The following is a 7,233-nucleotide window of genomic DNA, read 5'->3' on the forward strand; positions in this document are numbered from 1 at the left end:
CTTGCATGACTTCAATCTCCTGATGCTCTATTGATGTAGATGTAGACGCAATATGTCTTGGCGTTGACTTTGTTGTTGCATCATGTCTTGGTCAGGTGGATACATGCGGCATAGTCTTCATGGATCGTCGTCGGGACTCAACGATGGATGAAAACATAGCAAGTACTTCGAATATACTCAACAAGAACTCTTAATCATGTCTCACTTGTGGCGTAGTGAAGTGAGGTGAGTTTTGGAAAGATTCGAATATTTTGCAACTAAGGTCATATCATGGACCTCCAAGATATTGCGATATCCCTAACGGTAAAGACATAACCATTTGGGGATTTTGCCTTGTGCGGGTTTGATAAGTAACTTGCATTAGCATAACAACAAGGCAAGCATCATTTCGAGGATCAAGGGGTTGGATCCTCTCGAGATGCATTGGGATTTTCCCTCGTAGTAACTTCATTGTACGTCTTTAATACCAATTCAGTGGTTGCGTGTAGGCGCGGTGCTGCATCTTTACCAAGATCAACAACGAATGAGATGTCTTGTCTAAATACAATGAGCTAAGTACAACAAAGCGCAAAGTTGAACTTTAGATATGGAATTTCGGATTCCATAACCTCTTCAAGGGTCTCGTTTGCATATAACGTATGGACGATCAAAGGTATACTCAAAAGTAACACATTCGGGCTGTAGTTTGACTGGTAGACCAAGGTACCATCAGAATAACGCTTGAACTTCATGTTAAGGCATAAACGAGTTTTCCTAAGATCATTCATCTCAAATTCCATCTTCAAGTGCGAGGCAGTTTTCTCAAGCTCTTCCGGAATCTTAGTGAGATTCGTGTTAATGCATAAACTGTAACTCAAGCAATTCGGAATAAGACTTCATAGTTTAACATGCAAGGGCATAATTCATATCCCTGACTGATCAAATAATCACTTAGACGGGTATACCACATCCGTTGGATTGTAAGTGAACGCCTCAAAACGAGTTAATAGGGTGTTTCGTGGTTTTGGAACTATTTGAACTAGTCCATGTAATTCTTCGGGAACTTACATGTAAATCTCCATATCTATATCCCCATGGAGAAAACACTAACCACATTTCATAATGCTGCTATCAATCATAGGATGTTTTGAGAGAAACCTTGCGTCGTAAGGCGTGCATCATATTGCATTATTTCGTTCATCTCATAACGCTTCCTTTCCCACTTGTAACACAACAGGGTTACCTTGGGCAGTGTAAGAACAACAGGCCCAATACACACTTTGGTAAGAAATTTGACTTGGAGTGTAATTTTAGTTGTCCAATCATTTCTACGTTGCCACAATCAATAGAACATAGTTCGATATCGTCGCTTTTCATTTATGTCGATAGCTACCATATAAGTGAAAATATCATCGATGATAATCTCATTTCAATTCCATTTAGCTCATCCAAACTAGTATACTGGACCAAGAACTTCAAGTCTCGGGAGTAATCCGGATTAATCTCATGAGATGGAAATGATTTAAGACAGCGATTGAGTTTAGATTCATTGTTGTGCCGTGTCTTACTCTTCTAGGGAAGTGAATCCTACGAACCGAATGATCTGTCGTGCTCCAGGCTAAGACAGATTGATTGGCTATCTGCCGGTGTACCGAACCATCCAACAGAGGCATCTTGATGCGAGAATTATACGCACACAAATTAAACCCTCTTTTTATCAATTGTAGTAAGTATGTAAGTAGGGATCGTTCTGGACCGGGGATTAGGAGGGATTGTTAATCACTTGGATTTGACTCAAAAACGTAAAAACAAGTTTAAAACACTATACTAGACTCAAAGAATGCAAAACTCAAAATAAGATAGATTGTAATGACTAAGACTAAACAAAATATAGGGGGGGGGGGTTGAGGTTTTGACGAAATTAAACTAAAATGCACAGATTGCAATTAAGGGCAGAATGTAAATATGAATGTGATGAAAATATGGATGAATGCTAGCTAGAAGGTTCTTCTCCACACATGTTACACTTGCATACAAGATGATTTTCGGTTGTGCTTTCGATGAGTTATGAAACTCAACACCCCGGGTTAATTAGGTCCGCTTAAATTAACCGTCAAGTTTTCCTTAAGTTAATGAATTGGATGATTGCATGCGACAACCCAAAGCATTCCCCACAAGTTCCCTACATGAATTGCATAATAGAGATACAAGCAAGAATCATTAAGCATCATGAAAACTATAAGTGTTGACGAGGCATTCGTTACTATGATTGCATGAAACTTATGCCAAGAATTTATTTAACGCGATTGTTTATAAGCAACCTCCACTACTTGTGAATATAAGTTCATAACTATTAGGTGAAACTCACTTATATTCTAGCGTCATATTCATGCATGAAAATTAAGCGTGCACTCTCAATAAACATACATAAATAAGTTATCAATCAAACAGTTAAACAAATTGAATTCACAACTTATGAAATTCCAACCAAAGGTAATCAATTCATATTGCAAGCATGAACATGTATTTCGAATCCCCCCTAGCCAAGGGGGGTTTAGTTCCTCATACGTACAAGACAAAGATAAGTAAATTTAATCATTGAATATCAGGGAGAGAAAACACCTAAAAATTCGAACAACTCAAACTTGAATTGTATGAACGTTTAGGCCCTCTTCTCCTCCTCTTTGTTGTGGCACAAGGTCTAAGGAAAGGTTTGGGTTGGTGTTTGTATGTGGAATGGAGTGGGGAATGATTGGGTAGTGTTTTGGAGGGATGGGGAGTGGTGGAAATGGAAGGGAAGAATGCTGGAATTGGAAGGGAAAAACACAAGTTTTGCACGGCAAAGCTTGTGTTTGTTGTTGTGTCCTTGTTTGTGTGAATGCATGGGTTTTTATAGGAGGAATGGGAGAATATGTGGCTGATTGTTTAAGAATACATGTGGCTCTTATGATTGAGAGTGCATGTGGCTGAAATAATGATGGAAAAACAGCTAGGAAGAATGATTAAAGAGGGAATGCATGTGGAAGTGTGGCTGCAATGAAGGATAAAAGCTGGAAAATGGAATGGGATGCACGGCAAGGTGATGTTTGGTGCTGGAAATTAATGTGTTTGCATGTGAATTAAAGCTAGGGTGAATGATGATGAATGCATGTGGATTAAAGAGGGAATATGGAAGAGAATGTGGTTCAATGATGAAGTGGGAAGCTGGAAATGCAAATGGGATGCACGGCAATGTGATGTTTGGTGCTGGAAATGAATGGTTTTGCTGGTTCTAAGGCTTTGTTTGATTGGGCTAGGCCCTTTGTTTTATGTCCTAAAGTGCATACAAGGCTTCAATTTCGTCCAACACTTTGGCTCCAAGCATAGGCTATCCATTCTAAGCCCAATTTTGCTCCAAAATGCACCTTTTTGCTTCCTTAGCCATATGAACCTAGAAACACACGAAAATGGCATAAAGGACTAAAGTAACTAAAGAAACACAACGTAAATGCACGAGAACAAGCCAATTAAGACGCATAAATATGCTCCTATCAAATTCCCCCACACTTAGCTTTTGCTAGTCCTCGAGCAAAACAAAAGAAAAGAAACCAAAAACAAAACAAAACACAATCTAAACCTTCCAACGTGTATCTCAGGGATTTCAAACGAACATGACACAATATAGAACATCATTCCCACAACATTTAGCTTTCTTTACACTTCAACAAACACTTAATCATAGTTACCATTCACTAGTTCGCATTTAATCAATTAAAACACATTTTGAATGTAGCAACATGCCTTTAGAGAATTTCCTCAATTCCTCACTAGAATGCACTCTATTTTCACACAGATTTTCTAACTTCACACCCTACACTAGGTATATGTGAGAAGATTGATGTAAATATGAATTCTAATACTCACATATGTTATATCAAAGAAAGCATTTTCTGGATTTACAACAATGACATGAATATGATCTCATGAATGGAATGCTACTACTTAGAACGAGAACCAGTGATTCCATATGCTCATACCAAATTCAAACTCCACATATTGAATACATAACATCAAGATAGAAGTTGAGGGTTGTAACGGGGCTAAGGGTAATGGCTAACAAGGAAAAGCAAAGGACAAACAAAGGTTCTTAAAGCAATAGGAACCAAAGTAATGAAATTGACACTTAAACTCAATTTTAATGGCAGAAATCAACTTTTAAACACAAGGGAAGATTCATGCACAATTAGGGTCAAATTCACTCTTTTGGACCCTTCCTTCAATAACCAACACTTGTGAGAGCATTCTCACATATTTTTCAACTCTTTTCTTTCTTTTCAACACTTTTCTATTTTCTTTTTTTTTTTTCCAAGAAATTTTTTTTTTTTTTTTTTTTATTTCATTCTTTGGCCGTGCCCTATTATATTCCCCCACACTCATTTTCTGCAATATATTGATCAAAAGGAGTTCATTCTAAATCATGCTTCACTATCCTTTAAGAACAAGGGTATGGGAAGTCCTAATCTAGGCTAGGTAAGGATAATGTGGCCAACAAAGAAAATAAGCTTGAAAAGGCTCAAAAAAGGGTAATCCTACAATACATGTGAAAAGGGATAGGCTTTTTGGCTTTGGCTTGACTAACAACTTCATCTTATTGTATGTTATGCAATCAATATCATGCTTTGAATGAAATGGGCATGAGTTCTAGTATTTGGAACTATAATGAAATGCATTCCAAGTAGCAACCAAGCAAAGAATGATGAGATCATGCAACGGCTTTAGAAAACAAGAAATCACAGATTTATACTCTCCAAAGAACGTTATAGGCTCAAGTCTCACAAGGATGTAGCTTTAGTTTGAGTTTCTTCCTTCAAGCATGTTACAAAAACTGATTTTCTCTTTGTAATTACATGTGAATTCATAAGCTATAACCATAACCAAGCATAAACCAAAGCATAAATCAACTTCCAGCCATGTTTACAACATTCTTTAATAGTCATGACATTAAAAACCAAATCCTCATCATTGTGTTGGAAGGTGACCTAAGACACAACAAACACACAAACACAACTCTTTTTGGGTTTTTCAAAGCAATTTTTCAAATTTTTAGGGGATTTTCGGATTTTTAAGTCAAAAACACTCTAAATTAGCTTAAAAACACTTAAAAACAGCAAAGAACAACATTGGAAGTTATGGGTGATAAAATCCCACGAATTTGCATCAACAACATTAGTTATCCCCCCACACTTAAATCAAACATTGTCCTCAATGTTTCAAGCATAGACTCACACAAATAACAAACAAACAAACAAAACAACATCTAACAACCTAACATGGCAGAAACAAAATCAACAACAAAGAGAAGAGTTTAGGAACGCAAATCTGGAATTGGAGTGCTTTCTCGGTCTTCCTTTGTTGAATGCATGGGTTGCCTCCCAAGTAGCGCTTGCTTTAACGTTGTACAGCCGGACGAAGACCTCATTCACTCCTTACTAGGGCCCACGGCTTCCAAGGGTATGTCATCCACGACATGCTTCACAAAGGTGTCATAATAGGGCTTCAAACGATGCCCGTTCACCTTGAATTCATGTCCCGTTTTCAAGCTTTGGATTTGGACTGCACCATGAACAAAAACATTAGTAATAACAAATGGTCCAATCCACTTAGAACGTAACTTACCGGGAAACAAACGTAAACGGGAATTGAACAATAACACTTTCTGCCCAATTGAGAATGATTTCCCACGGATCATGCTGTCATGGAAAGCTTTGGTCTTTTGCTTGTAAATGCTTGCATTATCGTACGCCTCGTGCCTTATCTCATCAAGCTCATTTAATTGCAATCTCCTTTGACTTCCCGCTTCATCGAGGTTCATGTTAAACTTCTTGATGGCCCAAAGTGCTTTGTGCTCCAATTCAACGGGAAGATGGCACGCCTTGCCATAGACAAGTCGAAAGGGGGACATCCCAATAGGGGTTTTGTACGCCGTACGATACGTCCAAAGTGCATCATCTAACTGTAAGCTCCAATCCTTCCTTGTTAGCCCAACGTTTCTATGCCATTTGTAATGACCGTTTCAAGTGCATCTCCATGTAATTGATCAAGGTGTACCTGCGCCAAGGAATCAAGAATATCAATAGAGAAACATGAGTGATCATCATTAGGAAATTTCATAGTTTCAGAAATATTGAAATCAATCACTTCCCCATCGAATTCCATCGTTAAAGTGCCTTTAAACACATCTATCTTTGTTCGGGCTGTCTTCATGAAGGGCCTCCCAAGAAGAATCGGCAAAGATGGAGCATGGCTTGTTTCTTCCATTTCAAGAACGTAGAAATCCGCCGGAAATATCAAATTATTCACCTGCACTAAGACTTCTTCCAATACGCCCTTTGGATAGGCATTAGATCTATCGGCCAACTGAATAATTACACCATCATTTTTCAATTCACCAAGGTTCATTGAAGCTCCTAAGTCTAACATAGCATGTTCGAACTTAGTTTGACCAATAATACAAGGAATTGTAAAGCTACCTGGATCTTTGCACTTTGGTGGTAACTTCCTTTGTAAAACAGCGGAAACGTTTTCACTTACCCTTACTACCTCTTTATGTGACGCCCTCTTCCTTGTAGTGCACAATTCCTTCAAGAACTTAGCGTATTTGGGCACTTGCTTTATTGCATCTAGGAGCGGGATATTGACTTGCACTTTCCTAAACGTTTCAAGAATGTCCTTCTCATGCTCCTCCTTCTTTGTTTGCAAAAATCTGTGAGGAAAAGGAACATTGGGTGGAACGGGGTTAGAATTAATGAAATTTGAACCCAACTTACCTTTGGTGGCCGAATGGGATGCATTGGATGAATTTAGGTCCTTGTGTGCTTGCGGCAAAGGAGGTCGTGTCCTTGCCGTGGGCTTCCCTTCAGCCTCATCTTCATGTTGCAACGTTTCTTCTTCGTTAGGACTTGTTGTGAGTGGTGTAGATGTGGTGCCAACCTCTTTTCCACTCCTCAAAGTGATTGCTTTGGCAGATTCGAACCCTCCCTTTGGATTGACAATGGTTGAGCTTGGAAGCTTGCCTTGGTCTCGGAATTGTCCCACAAACTCCGCAATCTTCCCTATTTGCTTCTCTAATTGGTCCACCCTTTTGTCTTGGTTTTGCATCGCCTTGTTTTGATTTTCTTGTCCCTGAGACAAACTAGTAAGTAACTGAAGAATTGTAGCATTATCTAAAGACATACCTTGATGGTTTTGGCCGGATTGTGGTTGGTTTTGGTCTTG

Source organism: Pyrus communis, chromosome 13 (assembly GCF_963583255.1).
Source record: "Pyrus communis chromosome 13, drPyrComm1.1, whole genome shotgun sequence".
Classification (NCBI taxonomy): domain Eukaryota; kingdom Viridiplantae; phylum Streptophyta; class Magnoliopsida; order Rosales; family Rosaceae; genus Pyrus; species Pyrus communis.